This window comes from Neofelis nebulosa, chromosome 11 (assembly GCF_028018385.1).
Source record: "Neofelis nebulosa isolate mNeoNeb1 chromosome 11, mNeoNeb1.pri, whole genome shotgun sequence".
Taxonomy (NCBI): domain Eukaryota; kingdom Metazoa; phylum Chordata; class Mammalia; order Carnivora; family Felidae; genus Neofelis; species Neofelis nebulosa.
This window is the reverse complement of record NC_080792.1, coordinates 95,488,460-95,507,745: the sequence shown is the minus strand read 5'-3', so window position 1 is coordinate 95,507,745 and position 19,286 is coordinate 95,488,460. Positions and strand designations below refer to the sequence as shown.

Here is a 19,286-nt window from a genome sequence, read left to right as displayed (position 1 = left end):
CACTGAGCGTGGAGCCTGCTTAACATTCTCTCCCTCTCCCTCCCCCTTTCCCTGATCATGTGTGCATGTGCTCTCTCTCTCTCTCTCAAAAGCAATGAACAAATAAATAGATATCTAATATGTTAAAAAGGCTCATAATAAAAACAGAGGGCCCTGTTTCTTCTCAATGGCAACCACTTTCAAATTTTTAAGCTGTTTGCACTTATTTAAACTGTCTTCAGTATTTTTTTTTTAATTTTTTTTTATTTTAACGTTTATTTATTTTTGAGACAGAGACACAGCATAAGCAGGGGAGGGGCAGAGAGAGGGAGACACAGAATCTGAAACAGGCTCCAGGCTCTGAGCTGTCAGCACAGAGCCCGACGCGGGGCTCGAACTCACGGACCGCAAGATCATGACCCGAGCCTGAGTCAGACGCTTAACCAACTGAGCCACCCAGACGCCCCTAAACTGTCTTCAGTATTTTTTAAGTTCATCAATTTGAGACATTTTTCGATTTCTTACTGCGTTAAATGAGAATCTTATTACGTCCATCCTTCCTACATTCTTAAACCATAATGCAGTTATACTGCAAGTGTTATAATGTAGTTCTCTCACAAATTTTGGTTCTATCCATGTGCAGCACTTTCATTGTAATAACTGTATAAATACAGTTATTTATATGGTTTAGTGCTGAACCATAATGAGTTTCTTTCTTGTGCAAATTCTGCTCTTCCTATTTTTAGTAATTGCCTTTCTTATTCATTTTCTTTGTTTTCACTAAGTCCATGTAAAATGCCTCTCAATTCTGTTTTCCTCAAGGTCAAACCTGTCATACAGCCTTACCATTTTTCTGAGGAGCCTTCGAGCCTCCTGAAGTCTGACAGATCCGTTACTCTCCAGGCATATATAACCCTCCTGGCATTGTGAGACGTCCCTTTACCCTTATGTATTCCCTCAGCTCATCTCTGTTTTGGATTTATTTCCTGGAAGCTTTTTTTCCTTTTTGGTAGATTATAATCTTATTACCTTCTGGAAAAAGAGCCCATATGAGCTAAGTTGTTCATAACTACAAAATACTTTATCTCGTCCTCATGTTTGTTTGGTATTTTGGCCTTCTATATGAGTCCTGGAAAGGCAATTATTTTCCTTAAGAATTTTTCTTTTCATTTAAAACAGGGAATACTTTTTTTTCAAACCCATCAGAGAAATGGACAGCTTGGGTCTCATTGTGTTTTAAAGCATAGGTCAATAATTGTATATGAAATTAACTGATCAGAGCACAACTTTTCAATGTTTAGAACAGAATAAGCTTCCCTGTAAAAGCAACACGTTCGTGGCTTTTTTTAGTATTCTTCTTCACCCTCTCCTTCGACAGAATCCACACCAACCTCCTCATAATCCCTCTCAAGGACAGCCATGTCCTCCTGGGCCTCAGAACACTCTCCTCCCTCCATGCCCTCACCCACATACCAGTGAACAAAGGCACGCTTGGCATACATCAGGCCAAACTTGTGGTCCAGGTGAGCCCAGGCCTCAGCAATGGCTGTGGTGTTGCTCACCGTGCACACAGCTCGCTGTACTTTGGCCAGGTCTCCACCAGATACCACAGGGGGAGGCTGGTAATTAATGCCAACTTTGAAGCCAGTAGGGCACCAGTCCACAAATGGCACGGTATGCTTGGTCTTGCTGGTGGCAGTGGCGGCATTGACCTCTTTGGGAACCACGTTGCCACAGTACAACAGGCAGCAAGCCGTGTATTTACCATGGCAAGGGTCACATTTCACTGTCTGCTTGGCTGGCTCAAAACTGTTCATGGTAGGGGCGTCTGGGTGGCTCAGGTAAGTGTCCAACTTCGGCTCAGGTCATGATCTTGCGGTTTGTGAGTTCGAGCCCTGCATCGGGCTCTGTGCTGACGGCTCAGAGCCTGGAGCCTGCTTCAGATTCTGTGTCTCCCTCTCTCTCTGGCCTTCCCCTCTTGAGCTCTGTCTCTCTCTCTCTCTCTCTCTCTCTCTCTCTCTCTCTCTCTCTCTCAAAAATAAACATTAAAAAAAAATTTTTTTTAAAGTTGTTCGTGGTAGGCTTTCTCAGCAGAGATGAAAGGAGCGTATGTGGCCAGAGGGAAGTGGACGCAGGGGTAAAGCACCCAGGTTGGTCTGGAATCTGTCAGATCAACATTCAGGGCTCCATCAAATCTGAAGGAAGCAGTGATGGAAGACACAACTTGACCCGTCAACCTATTTAGGTCAGCGTGGGTTGGATGTTCGATATCGAGGTTGCCGCAACAGATGACCTAGATGGCCTCATTGTCTGCCATGAAGACACAATCAGAGTGCTCCAAGATGGTGTGGGTAGTGAGGATGGAGTTGGGCTCAACTACGGCTGTGGAAACCTGGGGGCTGGGTAAATGGAGAATTCCCGCTTGGACTTCTTGTCAGACTCGACAGAGTTGCGTCAGCAGGAGGTGAACCTGGAACCAGTTCCCCCTCCACGGCTGTGGAAAACCAAGAGGCCCCAAAGACTCGTGCACAAGTCAGCCAGTTTCTGCATTCAGTCGAAGACAAGGTCAGTGATCTCCTTGCCGATGGTGTAGTGCCCTCAGGCATAGTTATCGGGATCACTTCCCCTGTCTGTGATGGGCTGCTCAGGGTGGAAGAGCCGGCGGTAGGTGCCAGTGCTTCCAGGTCTACAAACACTGCCCTGGGCATATGCTTGTCAGCACCCATCTCAGTGAAGAAGGTGTTGAAGGACACATCCCCTCCCCCATTGTTCTGACCAGTGGGCGGGATGCCCTGTTCCAGGCAGGACAACTGGATGCCGGCCTGGCCAGCATGGATGGAGATGTATTCACGTGGCTGCTGAGCAGGTGGTGGGGAGGACAGGGAGGGGCTGTTGCTTCTTACAGCATGTCTCTTAGATGGTCGATGTAAGAACCTGCCTTCCCTCGGGATTTTGAAAGCAGGCAAAGCTAGATAGAAATGGAACAATAAAGAGGTGCCAGGGTGACTCGGTCGGTTGGATGTCCAACTGCTGGTTTTGGTTCACATCACGATCTCACGGTTCGTGGGGTCAGGCCTTGCATTGGGCTCTGAGCTAACCATAGGGAGCCAGGTTGGGATTCTCTCTCTCCCTCTCTCTCTCTGTTCCTTCCCCACTTGCACGGGGCGTTTGTGTTCTCTCATTCTCAGGATGGATGAATAAACTTAAAAAAAAAAAAAAAAAGAACAGGGGTGCCTGGGTTGCTCAGTCGGTTGAGCATCCGACTTCAGCTCAGGTCATGATCTCACAGTCCGTGAGTTCGAGCCCCACGTCGGGCTCTGTGCTGACAGCTCAGAGCCTGGAGCCCGTTTCAGATTCTGTGTCTCCCTCTCTCTCTGACCCTCCCCCTTTCATGCTCTGTCTCCCTCTGTCTCAAAAATAAATAAACGTCAAAAACAAAAATGAACAGTGTTACCATTGAAAAGTCATGCCTGTTACTGATTTGTATGTAACCTGTTTATCATCTCTTGGAACTTTTAGATCCTCTTATTTTTGGTATTCAAAGCTTTCGTGATGATATGTTTAGTTCCAGTCTTTAAGAAATTGCCCGTTTCAATGGGTCAGTGCTTAGATATTTCACTGTTTTTAGGAATTTCTCCTGTATTTGTTTCTCTCTTCCTCCTGTTTTTTTCTTTCTGGAATTCTGAATAATCTGGTGTTGAACCTTTGAAATTGATCATATCATTTTCTTACGTTTTCTTTCTCACTGCTTATCTCTTTTGGGAGGTCTGCTTGCTGGAAAAGTTCCTCAGCTTTATCTTTAAACCTTTTTACCTGTTTTTGGTTTCTGTTATAATTTTAAATTTCTTAAGATCTCTTAATTTGTGATTTTATATGTAAATAATAACCCATACATCCTATTAATGTTTTATGAGTAAAATCTCTCTCTGATGATTTTTAGATTTATATTATGAAAATTACAGAACATAAAAAAAGTGTAATGATGGGGCACCTGGGTGGCTCAGACTGTTGAGAATCTGACTCTTGATTTCATCTTAGGTCACGATCTCAAGATTCATGAGATTGAACCCCACATTGGGTCTATGCTGACAGTGTGGAGCCTACTTCTGATTCTGTCTCTACCTCAGCCTGTCTCTCTCTCAAAATAAATGAATATTAAAAAAAAAAAAAAAGATAATGAACACCCTGGTATCCATCACTATTTTGAAGCAGACCTTTTACACGATATATTGTAAATATTTCAGAATCTATCTCTAATAAGAACTCCTTTAAAAATTAAAACTATTGGGGCACCTGGGTGGCTCAGTAGGTTAAGCATCCAACTTTGGCTTAGGTCATCATCTTGCAGTTCATGGGTTCAAGCCCTGCATTGGGCTCTGTGCTGACAGCTCAGAGCCTGGAGCCTGCTTTGGATTCTGTGTCTCCTCTCTCTCCCCCTCTCTCTGGAAATATGTGAAGTAGAATTTACACTTTTCTCAGAAAGATAGTCATTTGTCTTGACAGCATTTTGATAACTAGTGCATCCTTTTCCCCCATGATTTACACTGCTGCCTTTATCATGTACGAAACGGCCAGCTACACATCAACCTGTTTCTAAAGTTACTGTTTTACTTTTTATTATTGCCTCATTATCATTATGTTTAAGTTACTAGAGATTTATAACACATTTTGAAATATAGTAGGGGCAAAGCACTATTTTAATAATTGCCTTGTTATTCATGTAGCTTTGTTTTCCTATAAAACCTTAAAAAATCAGATGCTCATTTCAAGAAGTCCCTGTTGAATATATAGATTAATGAAAATACAATTCAATTCTGGTCAGAGAAAAATTGAAACCAATATAATATTGGATCCATGATCATGATGAATGTCTCCATTTATTCAAATATTTTTTTCCTGTTTGTCCCTAAAGTCATTTAGTTTTTCTTATTAGTTCTGTAACTAGAAAAGAAATGAAACTTGGGGAATTAAGGAGCAAGTCCAGAGTACAATTCTTAACTTAAAAAGCTTTAACCAGAAGGCAAAATAAGTTCCTTTTTTGAACAGGAAACATAACTTTCTAATTTTGTTTTGCTCCTGAAAGAAGGGTATGGACGTGGGATGGGGGGGTGGGGGGGGGGGGTGGGAGGACCTCCTTCACAAAACCTTAATTGCTGTGGACTCATTCAGCTTATTCGATAAATATTTGTTGAGTCTCTGCCATATGCTGGGAAATGTTCTAGGTACTCGGAATACAGGAATCAACAAATCAGATGGAAATCTATTTCTATATGGTTTACCCCAAAGAGACAGACCTTTCTGGTTTTAAGGACATAGAATCTACCTGTCAAAGATATTTGTCTAAATAAAAATGCCAACTTATCAAACTCAACACCCAAAAAACAAATAATCCAGTGAAGAAATGGGCAAAAGACATGAATAGACACTTCTCCAGAGAAGACATCCAGATGACCAACTGACACATGAAAAAATGCTCAACTTCACTCATCATCAGAGAAATACAAATGAAAACCACAAAGAGATAACACCTTACACCTGTCAGAATGGCTAACGTTAACAACTCAGGCAACAACAGATGTTGGCGAGGATGCGAAGAAAGAGGATCTCTTTTGCACTGTTTTTGAAATGCAATCTGGTGCAGCCACTCTGGAAAACAGTATGGAGGTTCCTCAAAAAACTAAAAATAGAACTACCCTATGACCCAGCAATTGCACTGCTAGGTATTTATCCAAGGGATACAGGTGGGCTGTTTCAAAGGGACACATGTACCCCAATGTTTATAGCAGCACTATCAACAATAGCCAAAGTATGGAAAGAGTCCAAATGTCCATCGATGGATGAATGGATAAAGAAGACGCACACACACTGGAGAATTACTCGGCAATCAAAAAGAATAAAATCTTGGGGCGCCTGGGTGGCGCAGTCGGTTAAGCGTCCGACTTCAGCCAGGTCACGATCTCGCGGTCCGTGAGTTCGAGCCCCGCGTCGGGCTCTGGGCTGATGGCTCGGAGCCTGGAGCCTGTTTCCGATTCTGTGTCTCCCTCTCTCTCTGCCCCTCCCCCGTTCATGCTCTGTCTCTGTCTGTCCCAAAAATAAATAAAAAACATTAAAAAAAAAAAAAAAAGAATAAAATCTTGCCATTTGCAACCACATGGATGGAAATGGAGGGTATTATGCTAAGTGAAATTAGAGAAAAACAAATATCATATGACTTCACTCATATGAGGACTTGGAAGAGACAAAACAGGTGAACATAAGGGAAGGGAAACAAAAATAATATAGAAACAAGGAGGGGAACAAAACAGAAGAGACTCATAAATATGGAGAATAAACTGAGGGTTACTGGAGGGGTTATGGGAGGGGGAATGGGCTAAATGAGTAAGGGGCACTAAGGAATCTACTCCTGAAATCATTGTTGCACTATATGCTAACTACTTTGGATGAAAATTTTTAAAAATGAAATAAAATAAAATAAAATAAAAATAAATGCCAATTCTGTATTTTTTCCCATTAAAACTTAACTCTATTGTATTGAGACGGGGGCTCTCATTTGGAGGTTATCATCTAATCTTCAAAAAGTGAGACTTGTGGGGGCGCCTGGGTGGCGCAGTCGGTTAAGCGTCCGACTTCAGCCAGGTCACGATCTCGCGGTCCGTGAGTTCGAGCCCCGCGTCAGGCTCTGGGCTGATGGCTCAGAGCCTGGAGCCTGTTTCCGATTCTGTGTCTCCCTCTCTCTCTCTGCCCCTTCCCCGTTCATGCTCTGTCTCTCTCTGTCCCAAAAATTAAAAAAAAAAAAAAAAAAAAAAGTGAGACTTGTAAAAATATTAACCTAATAAATTATTGCATGATTTGTTGTGATCCTTAAAGTCTAAGCACTAATTTTTTGTATACACACTGGTTTTTTTTTAATTTATTTTAAAGCTATCGTAAAAATTATTTAGGAAAGTGTTATACCATCTAATTAACATTGTTATGACCTTCTTCCCAACGTTTGGATCATGGTTTGTGCTTCTTTGTAGATCCCATTCAATTTCTAGATAGAATAAATTATCATGAGAAAATACAGACTTTGGGAAGAGAGACTGAATTGGAGGTAAACAAATGAACATTTGTTTCAAAGTCACATATCTACCTTTAACAACTTTAATAAAATTCCTGAGTAGAGTAGCAGCCACATCATCAGTGTTGTTGACCATGTGTGTTATTCAGTTAAAAACATCAAGTGATATGTAGAAAAGTAAGCCTACCTAAAATAGTTGTGTTTAACAGGAAAATTATTTTTCCATTCCAGAAGGTAACTAAAAAGTACACACAAAATTAAACAACCATGCTTCTTTTAGCTGGTTCTCTTTAGCTTTAATCTTTTTTCTTTTAATAATGCATGCTCCTAGGGCACCTGAGTAGCTCAGTCAGTTGAGTGTCTGACTTGATTTTGGCTCAAGTCATGATCTTGTGGCTCGGGGGATCGAGCCCCTTATTAGACTCTGTGCTGACAGCACAGAGCCTGCCTGGGATTCTCTTTCCCTCTCTCTGCCCCTCCCCTGTTCTTTCTCTCTCTCTCTTGAAAGAAATGGAAAAACTTTAAAAAATAATAATAATGCATGCTTCTCCCACCCATTACTGACAAATAGTCTCCAGGAGAAACCAGTATAAATAACCACGATGACTATTTTGCATGTGACTACAAATCCTAGTAAAGATTTTAAGGGCACCTGGGTGGCTCGGTTAGTTGAGCATCTCTCTCTGTCTCAAAAATAAATAAAAACATTAAAAAAAAAAAAAAGATTTTAAGCTGGCCAAACCCTGCTGGGGTAGTAGAGGGGGTCTACAATTTTTCTTTTTACCTTGCCACCTATGGGGCCGTTTCCACCTTTCTTCTTTCACCCGAACCTGCCTCCTTGGCTGCAGGGAGGATACCCAGTGAAATGTATCCATGCTGTGGTTGGATCAGAGAAACAAGAAATATCCTGATCTCTCTGCTCTGTTGTGCAAGCAGATATCACTTTTTGACTCTCAAGATGGCAGCCATTAACCTGTCCTCCATAAGGGCTCTGTCGACACAGGACTCTATTTCTATGTGAGAAACACTGAGGAAGAAAGGATGATGCCTTGATTTCCCACAACGTGGTTACAGGGACCAGTGACCTTTAAGGATGTGGCTGGGGAGTTCACCCAGGGGTGGATGATGCTTGATTCTGCTCAGAGAAGAATTTACAGAGATGTGATGTTGGGAAGCTATATAAATCTTACCTCAGTGGAATATCAATTACAGAAGCCTACTGTGATCTCCCTGTTGGGTAAAGAAGAGATAAGAACTATGAGAAAGAGGGGCGCCTGGGTGGCTCAGTCAGTTGAGCATCTGACTTTGGCTCAGGTCATGATCTCGCAGCTCGTGGGTTCGAACCCCATATCAGACTCTGTGCTGACAGCTCAGAGCCTGGAGCCTGCTTGGGATTCTGTGTTTCCCTCTCTCTCTACCCCTCCTCCACTCGTGCTCTGTCTCTCTCTGTCTCAAAAATAAATATATATATGAACTATGACAAAGCGAATTCTCCAAGGCACCTATCCAGTCTAGTAGATTCAACTTAAAAGACTCCACTCTTGGGGCGTCTGGGTGGCTCAGTCGGTTAAGCATCCGACTTCGGCTCAGGTCATGATCTCGCGGTCCATGGGTTCGAGCCCCGCGTCGGGCTCTGTGCTGACAGCTCAGAGCCTGGAGCCTGTTTCAGATTCTGTGTCTCCCTCTCTCTGACCCCCCCCCCCCCCCGTTCATGCTCTGTCTCTCTCTGTCTCAAAAATAAATAAACGTTAAAAAAAAAAAAAAGACTCCACTCTTAAGCAGAATATTTGTAAGGAAAAATCCTATAGTGCAGTGAAAATGATAAGATTCATAATGGATGATTGGTCTTCCACATTAAGTGAAGACCAAGAATTCCATAAGACCAGAAAACAGTGCAAGATCCCAGGGAGAAATATGAGGCAAGTGACCCAAAAGAAAACAGCATCTCAGGAGAGATTCTATGACCATCATGAATTAGAGGAAAACTCTAAACTTAAATCAAAACTTGTTTTTTTCAAGAGAGTCTCCACTAAACATTGCCATAAATGCTACTTAGTATTGAGTGTTTGAAATATAATTCAATCTGGGGTGGCTGGGTGGCTCAGTCAGTTAAGCATCTGACTTCAGCTCAGATCATGATCTCACGGTTTGTGAGATCAAGCCCCGCATTGGACTCTGTGCTGACAGCTCAGAGCCTGGAGCCTGCTTCGAATTTTGTGTCTCATTGTCTCTCTGCCCCTCCCCCACTTGTGCTCTGTCTCGATCTCTCAAAAATAAATGTGAAAAAAAATTTTTGAAAAGAACATAATTCAATCTTGGGGTGCCTGGGTGGCTCAGTAAGGTAAACGTCCGACTTAGGCTCAGGTCATAATTTCATGGTTCATGGGTTTGAGCCCTGCATCAGGCTCTGTGCTCAGAGCCTGGAGCCTGTTTCAGATTCTGTATGTCTCTCTCTCTCTCTCTCCGCCCCTCACCTGCTCATGCTTTGTCTCTCAAAATAAATAAATGTTTTTTAAAAAAATCAATCTTAAACAATTACAAGAAACTGGGAATCTCTGTGAAAGTCATACATAAGATAGAGCTCTGTGACACCTTGGAAAAAACTCAAACAGCACAAAAAGAGTATGCATGTTTCAAATATGGCATACACTTCAAACATAATAATATGCTTCCTATATATAACAATTTAATCCCTATGAATGTAATAAAAGCAAGGCTTTTTGTCATTATCCATCCCTTAGGCAACAAGAGCAAACTCCTAGTGAAAAGAAATATCATGTAATCAATGTGGGAAAGCATTCAAAAGAAATTCTAATCTTATTTTGCACAAGAAAAGTCACATGGGTGTATGAGTGTAATCAACATGGAAAAGCTTTCAGTCAGAAAACATCTGTTAAGGTTCATGTGAGAACTCACACCAGAGAGAAACCTTATGAATGTAATCATTGTGGAAAATCCTTTGGCACAAGTTATCATATAGTGCACAAGAGAATGCACACTGGGGAGAAACTATGAATGCAGTGGCTGTGGAAAAGCCTTTACAACAAGCTCGCACCTTAAAGTTCACAAGAAAATACACACTCAAGAGAATCTCTATGAATCCAATGACTGTGGGAACATTTTTAGGGTTTCTCATCCCTTAGGATACATGTGAGAACTCATACTGGAGAGAAATCCTATCAATGTAACGAATGTGGGAAGACCTTCAGTGTTTCCTCTTGCCTTAGGAGACACACGAGAACTCACACTGGTGAAAAACCCTATGAATGTATTCAATGTGGAAAAGCCTTGGAGTTGTTCGCTTACTATGCACAAGAGAATTCATACTGGGAGAGAAACTGTATAAATGTTATGAATGTAGAATTGCTTCTTTCATTGTCTTAAAGTGAACTCCAACTCATTGTTACAGTGTTTGTTATCCAAAATAAGCATGTAAAACTATATAGTCCTCTAAAACACCTCTTCAGCAATGTAATACATTTTGGTCTGTGTTAGTTTAATTCTAAATGTATACATGTATCACAACTTTTTGAATCTATATGGGTTTAGAATTATGCTTTTTAAAATATGATTTGAGGGGCGCCTGGGTGGCGCAGTCGGTTAAGCGTCCGACTTCAGCCAGGTCACGATCTCGCGGTCCGTGAGTTCGAGCCCCGCGTCAGGCTCTGGGCCGATGGCTCGGAGCCTGGAGCCTGTTTCCGATTCTGTGTCTCCCTCTCTCTCTGCCCCTCCCCCGTTCATGCTCTGTCTCTCTCTGTCCCAAAAATAAATAAAAAACGTTGAAAAAAAATTTTTAAAAAAATAAAATAAAATAAAATATGATTTGAAGTTTGCAGTTATCTTCTTAATGATTTCTAAGTTAATTGCATTATGTTTAGAGTAGCTGGAGTATCTGATACTACTTTATTGGTATTTTCTTTCTGGCCTGTTGTGGCAGATACTGTTACTAGTCAGTCAGACATCCATCTCATCTTTTCCTACTGATAACCCTATTTTGGCTCACACTAGCAATATGTCCAGTTATAAAACTTCTCGCAGTCTCCTTGCAGCCAAGTGTAGCCATTTTCCTCATCTTGAGAATCAAAAGTAGTATCACTGGAAACAGACCTATATAGCTTTTTCTCTTTGCCTTTGGCACTTCACCTTTTATACCTTCCCGGTTGTTTTCCCTTCGAGTTTTCCATTCCTAGAGCTGAAAGAGCCATCTGTGGCCTTGAGAATGATAACCATGGCCTAAGGATGGTATAAAGAAGGAGATCCTGATTCCTCAGAGACCTATTTAAATAGCTGTACCAGCAGTATACTGCTTGTATTTGGCTATTTTTATGTGAGAAAAGTAAGCTTATTGATTTAAAAAAAAAAAAAACCATCATACAGTCAACAGAGTAACCTTGTTTTTAAAAAAGAAAAAAGGCCACAAAAAAAAAGAAAAGAAAAGAAAAGAAAAAGCCCACAGAGATATGTAGAGTTAAATATTTTATGTTTGATGCATGTGTTTGGATAGGAACATAGGGAAGGGAGGAATAGAAGAAGAATATTTACAGAACTCTTGTGCTTAGGCTAGAAATGATGATGGAACCAAGGTCACTGAACCAAGTGATCAGAGAAGCAGGGAATCCCAAACATTTCAGTATTAGAAATCAAGTTTTCAGAGAAAGGGGAAGTTAATTGCTGAATGAAGCCCATGAGATTTTGCTAGTTGGTCCTATAAAAACTGACTAGCTTGGCTCTAATATATTAAGAAACAAAACATAGAGGAGTCTATGATGGAAGAAAGAGGCAGTAGCTGCAGTTTTTGTCATGTTAACTTCATAGAGTTTGAGACATCCCGATGAACAGGCTGCACTTCTGGACCAGAGGAGGTGTCCAGGATGAAGATACAATTTTAGCAACATCAGTAGATAGACTACAGTAGGTCTTGTGGAGGCAACTAACACTGCAGAGAGAAAGTGGATGGTGTGAGAAGAGAATGTCTGCTACTGACCATGAAGACCTGCTCTATTTAAAGGTAGGCTGAATAAAGGAGTCTTAGTAGATAAGAGGAAAACCAGAAAGACTGGAGTTTTGCCAAACCAAGACAAGCCAGTGTCTCAAGAAGGAAGGTAAAGTCAGTTCTTTTAAATGCTCTTTAGAGGTGAGATTAGATGATGAAGCCTTAAAAAGTGAACATATCATAGAGCAACATGAGGAATACTGTTAACCTTAGTTGGAAATAATACATTAAGGATGGATGGTAGGTTGGGTAGGGTTAGTAATCAATAAAGGACAAATAAGTAAAGAACTGAATATAGACAAGTGTGAATAGGACAAAGTGTAGTAATTACAGAAAGATGTTGGGGCGCCTGGGTGGCGCAGTCGGTTGAGCGTCTGACTTCAGCCAGGTCACGATCTCACGGCCTGTGAGTTCGAGCCCCGCGTCAGGCCCTGGGCTGATGGCTCGGAGCCTGGAGCCTGTTTCCGATTCTGTGTCTCCCTCTCTCTCTGCCCCTCCCCCGTTCATGCTCTGTCTCTCTCTGTCCCAAAAAATAAATAAATAAAAAGCGTTGAAAAAAAAAAAAAAGAAAGATGTGGCCAAGGCAAAAGATTTTTTTTTTTTAATTTATTTTGAGAGAGTGCACGTGCACAACTGGAGGAGAGGCAGAGGATGAGAGAGCGAGAATCCCGAGCAGGCTCCACATTGTCATTGCGGAGCCTGACGCGAGGCTTGAACCCACAAACTGGGAGGTCATGAGCCAAAATCAAGAGATGGGCGCTTAATCTACTGAACCATCCATGCGTCCATGGCAAAAGATTTTTAAAGTAATGGGCAACTAGAACATGTTTGAGTCCTAACGTAATATACCCAGTTTGGAGAGATTAAATATGCAGATGTAAAAAGAGAGCTAGTCAATCACACAAAGTTCCTGAGAGGGGGTTGCAGGTGTCTGGAGCACAGAGAGATGTATTAATGTTACCTCGAAGAAGATACTTCCACCACAAAGGAAGGGAGGAGTGGGTGGGCTGGTTTTAATTTCTGCTTATTTACTTATAGCTAAGTTAATGGAGCTGCCCTCAGAGCATCCGAAGTGTAAAGTGTTCTTTGGTTTTTTTAAGAGTTACTTTCTGAATGAAGGAAAACTTCCAGATTCATTCTATGAGGCCAGAATTACCCCAAACCCAAAACCAGATAAAGACTCCACTAAAAACAAGAACTACAGCCAATATCCTTAATGAATATGGATGCAAAAATTCTCAATAAAATACTAGCAAGTCAAATCCAACAATATTTTCAAAAAATCACTCACCACAATCAAGAGGAATTTACTCCTGGGTTGCAAGCATGGTTCAATATTCGCAAGTCAATCAACATGATACACATTAATTTAAAAAAAGGATGAGAGCCATATGATCTTTCAATAGGTGCAGAAAAAGCATTTGACAAAGTACAGCATCCATTCATGATTAAAAAAAACAACAACAACAACGAAGCAGGTTTAGAAGAACATACCTCAACATAATAAAGGCCATATATTAACCCACAGCCAATACCATCCTCAATGGGGAAAGGCAGAGCTATTCCACTACGATCAGAAACAACACAAGGATGTCCACTCTCACTACTGTTAAATAACAGTAACATAACATAGTACTGGAATTTGTAGCCTCAGTCATCAGACAATGAAAAGAAATAAAAAGCATCCAAATAGGCAAGAAACAAGTCAAACTTTCACTCTTTGCAGATGACCTGAAACCCATAGAGAAAACCTGAAAGACTCTACCAAAAACCTGCTAGAACTGATACATGATCTCAGTAAAGTCACAGGATATAAAATCAGTGTACACAAATCCAGTGCATTTATACACCAATAATGATGTGGCAGAAAGAGAAATTAAGGAATCCCATTTACAATTGCACCAAAAACAATAAGATACATAGGAATAAACCTAACCAAAGAGGTGAAAGACATGTATTATGAAAACTATAAAACACTAATGAAAGAAATTGAAGATGACACAAAGGCTCATGGGTAGGAAGAACAAATACTGTTAAAATGTCAATACTACCCAAAGCAATCTACATATTTAACACAATGCCTATCAAAATACCAACAGTTTTCACAGAGCTAGAACAAGCAATCCTAAAATGTGTATGGAACCGCAAAAAAACCGTGCATAGCCAAAGCAATCTTTTTTTTTTTTTCTTGAAGTTTATTTGAGAGACAGAGTGAGTGGGGGAGAGTCAGCGAGTGAGGGAGAGAGAATCCCAAGCAGGCTCCTCACCATTAGCACAAAGCCTGATGCGGGGCTCTATCTCAAGAACCATGAGATCATGGGGTGCCTGGGTGGCGCAGTCGGTTGAGCGGCCGACTTCAGCCAGGTCACGATCTCGCGGTCCGTGAGTTCGAGCCCTGCGTCGGGCTCTGGGCTGACGGCTCGGAGCCTGGAGCCTGTTTCCGATTCTGTGTCTCCCTCTCTGTCTCTGCCCCTCCCCCGTTCATGCTCTGTCTCTCTCTGTCTCAAAAATAAATAAATGTTAAAAAAAAAATTTTTTTTTTAAAAAGAACCATGAGATCATGACCTGAACCGAAATGGGTTCTCTGCCCATTTTAAAATTAGATTATTTAACTTCTTTAGCATTGAGTTGAACAAGTTCTTTATATATCTTGGCTATTAACCCCTTATTGGACATACTGAGTGTAAATATTTTCTTTCATTCACTAGGTCGCCTTTTCATTTTGTTGATTTCCTTTGCTGTTCAAAAGCTTTTTATTTTTGGTATAATACCAATAGTCTATTTCTGCTTTTGTTTTCCTCTCCTAAGGAGACATGTCTAGCAAATGTTGCCAAGGCAAATGGCCAAGAGATTATTGCCTGTGTTTCCTTTTAAGAGTTTTAAGATTTCAGGTCTCACATTTAAGTCTTTGAGTTTATTTTTGTGTATCATGCAAGAAAGTGGTCATTTCCCCAACAGCACTTATTGAGATGTCTTTTCTCCATTATATATTCTTCCCTCCTTTGTCATAGATTAATTGACCATATAGGCGAGGGCTTATTTCTGGCTCTCTGTACTGTTCCATTGGTCCATGTATTCCTTGATCTGTCTTATTAGTGGTTATTTCTGAGTCATAATTTTCTTTTACTTGTCTGTTCTCTAGTCTATGTAGTAAACAGAACTAAGTTTTCTGTTCTTTTTAGGTGAGCAATTCCATCATGAACTAATTTCCAAAAGCATGATTATAATGTCTTCAAAGTCATACATAGATTTGCTTAGACTGTTATTGGATATCGATTCTATCCATTTTTGAAGTATCAGATAATTTTTTTTAATGTTTTTAAACTGTCTTTACTATCCCAGCTTTTTAAAAGCAAACCTTTTGAAAAAGCATGTTTTAAAGTATTGCTTAAGAGTGTGGGCTCTTTTTAGACTTCATCTAAGTGGACTTTGAGGCTAAATTCAAAGCAGAGGGAAACAAGTAAGATGGTAGGATAAGAATAGGGGAACCTGTGTTAGATAAGGCAGTCAAGAAAGGTCCCCAGGTGACCATCAGCCAGAATCTGAAGGAAAGGTAGTAGTCCTCCTTGGCGGGGCGGGGGAGGGGGGGGAACAGGAGAGCTTTCTGAATAGAACAACAAGAGTCAAAGTCGTCATTCAGACCATGGCATATTTTTCCTCTCTTTCTCTCCCCTCCCCCATCTCTGTTTCAGTATTTTTGTTATTGATTCACCTCCCAGTTTACTATCTTTAGTTATGTGTCCAATTTGTGTTTAGTCCATCTATTCAATTCTTAATTTCAGATATGGTGTTTTCAATTCTAGAATAGCCACTTGCCTTTCTTATAGATTCTTCTTACTAGTTGAAATGGTTTTTTTCTTCCATTCTTTCCTGTATTTTAACATATTAACCATACATCAAAATCCTTGTCTAAAACCCCCAATATCTAGGCACCTGTATGTCTGCTTCTCTCGTCTGTTTTGTCTCATTGATTACAGGCATACCTCAGAGATACTGTGGATTCAGTTCCAGACCACTACAGTAAAGCACAATATCGCAAGAAAGGAAGTCAAATGATTTTTGTTTCCCAGTGCATATGTTATGTTTACTCTTCAGTCTATAAAGTGTGCTATATTGTTCATTTCTATTTAAAAAAAACCACACACCTTAGTTTTTAAAATACTTTATTGCTAAAAAAAAATGCCAACCACCACTTGGGCCTTCAGTGACTCATAATCTTTTTGCTGGTAGAGGATCTTGCCTTGCTGTTGATGGCTGCTGACTGATCAGGGTGGTCGTTGCTGAAGGCTGGGGTGGCTGTGGCAATTTCTTAAGATAAAGAAGTTTGACCCATCAATTGACTCTTCCTTTCAAGAATGATTTCTCTATAGCACATGATGCTGTTTGATAGCTTTATACCCAGAGTAGAATTTCCTTCAAAATTAGAGTCAGTGCTCTCAAATCCTGCCACTGCTTTGTCAACTAAGTTTATGTAATAATTTAAATCCTTTGTCATTTCCACAATCTTCACGGCATCTTCACCAAGACTAGATCCCATCTCAAGGAACCACCTTCTTTGCTCATTGATAAGAAGCAACTCCTCATCTGTTAAAATTTTATCATGAGATTGCAGCAATTCAATATAATATTAACGAAAAATAAATATTACGAGAATCACCAAAATGTGACACAAAGACATACAGTGGGCAAATACTGTTGGAAAAATGGCACAGATAGACTTGTTCAACACAGGGTCGCCACAAACCTTCAATTTGTTTAAAAAAAAAAAAAAAGTATCTGCAAAGCACACTAAAATGAAGTATATATATGTTCCTGTCCTTCACATGCCTAGTAATTTTTTTTAAATTGTGTACCAGACATCATGTTTCAAAGAACCACAGGGGCTCTAGGTTACATTACCTTCTACCAGAGAGTTTCTCCTTTCCTCTGTTTGAGGTGCTAATCACCTCAGTCCCATAATTTGAGCTGGGTCAGAGCTACACTGAATTTTTAATAAGCCTCATGTTAGCCTTGTTTAGCCTTTGTATCTTAGGCAGGACTCTCCTAAAGCTTTTAAATCTGAGGGCTTGGTAGGTCCTAGTCTCCTTAACCTCCTACCTCATGCAGCTTCAAATTTTCACAGATGGCTTGAGGAGAAGACTGACTACCTATTTTGGGCAGTCGCCCGTCTCTAGTGGGCTTTTCATTCCTAAATACCACAGACACTGCAGATACTTCTCTCTTTCAGCTTTTATTCTAGCCACCCAGGGTTCTGCACAGCCCTAAAATTCAGCAAATGTCCCAGGAGAGGGAACCAGCTGTGTGCACTTGAAGATTCTCAAGTTGCTAATCTGCCACGTCACCTTCCAATGACCACAAAAACTTAAGCTTTCCCTCTGGAATTTTGGTCCATTTAGTCATCATTGCTTCCACAGTTCAAATATGCCTTTAAAAATATGATTTTTGAGGGGCACCTGGGTGGCTCGGTCGGTTGAGCACCTGACTCTTAATTTCAGCGCAGGTCATGATCTCATGTTTGGTGGGATCAAGCCCCACATCGGGCTCCGTGTTGGGAGCACAAAGCCTGCTTGGGATTCTCTCTCTCTTTCTGCCCCTACTCCGTTCACACTCTCAAATAAATACACACTTAAAAAACAACAAAAAACTACTAAAGGGGCGCCTGGGCTCAGTTGGTTAAGCATCCGACTTTGGCTCAGGTCATGATCTCCCGGTTTGTGGGTTCAAGCCCTGCATTGGGCTCTGTGTTGACAGTGTGGACCCTGCTTGGAATTCTCTCCCTCTCTCTCTGCCCTTCCCCGGCTCGCATTCTCGCTCTCAAAAATAAACATTAAAAAAAACCCCAAAAAACTAGTAAAAATATATTTGTATTTTATCTGCTTTACCTGGTTGTTGCCACAATACTTCATCCTATTTGAAAGTAGACTTGTTGAAAACATTAGAAGTAACAGTTGAATCCAACCTGATAGTAACATCCCATTCATTTGAAGAGAGAACAGTAAAAACTGGTACACATTCTACACTCACAACAGCATGACAGCTGCATCTAGGAGTTGCCAGATGTGGACAGTCATTCAGCTGTAGACCTAGCTTGACAGTATACAATATAATTATCCCGAAGGTAAAGTCAATTCAGGAAGATTTCCCACAGTAATTATACAGGAGTCATATTCCAGAAGATATCACGTGTCATGTGAATGACTACCCAATATGCTCTTCTATAAAGGATAGACCTATTCATTTGGAGTATGATGCTTTTATACTATATGGATAACTGAACAAATGACAACAGAGTAATGAAAATACTGTGTCTGTCTCAGTTCAAATAATGGTTGCATTCCTGAGCATGTTTCACTAAACTTTACACATCTCGAATATGCAATCCTAAGAAAACTGTCTGAAATACAAACTACTACATAGATCAAAATGCTTTAGCTGGGCATCACCTGGTTGACTCAGTCAGTTAAGCACCCAACTCCCGATTTTGGCTCCAGTCATGATCCCAGGACCATGGGATAGAGCCCCACATTGAGCCCCGTGTTGAGCTCTGCACTGGGCACAGAGCCTGCTTAGGATTCTCTCTCCCTCTCCCCTTTCCTCGCTCATTCTCTCTCTCTCCCTCTGTCTCTCTCTCTCTCTCTCTCAAAAAAACAAAAAAAGTGTTCAAGATGGACGTTTACCCCCTCATGTATATTGAGATGGTCATACTATAGGTCACCATTGTTTCTGTCTCAAGCATACAAATAGGAACTGAAATAATATTATGTTCTACAAGTGACCTAAAATGCAGTATCGGGGTGTCTGGGTGGCTCAGTCGGTTAAGCGTCCGACTTCAGCTCAGGTCACGATCTTACAGTTTGTGGGTTCGAGCCCCGCGTCGGGTCCTGTGCAGACAGCTCAAAGCCTGGAGCCTGCTTCAGATGCTGTGTCTCCCTCTCTCTCTGCCTCTCCCCCGCTCATGCTCTCTCTCAAAAAGAAACATTACAAAAAATAAATAAAGTGCAGTATCATCCATGCGTTTTTCTCCTACTGTTTGCTGTTTATCTTAGTGTGTCTGGCTATTTTTACAGGATTTCTCCTTGAAAAACAGGCAACTTTCTTTTTTGGGTCTCCGCTACCATTGGAAAGCACTACAGCTTACAAAAAGTGATTATGTTAAATATGGAAAGATGTAACAGATTTGTGTGCTAAAATTGAGAAAGAAAGCAACTATGAACCTAGCTAGCACCTTCTTGCTATGACAAATAAAACATACCG

The 19,286-nt window shown here is 40.9% G+C and overlaps 1 pseudogene; it reads right to left on the bottom strand.

Annotated features, from left to right (window-relative positions):
* Positions 1 to 1,208: 1,208 nt before the first annotated feature.
* LOC131489651 (tubulin alpha-1 chain-like) lies at positions 1,209 to 16,569 on the bottom strand (annotated as a pseudogene).
* Positions 16,570 to 19,286: the final 2,717 nt, after the last annotated feature.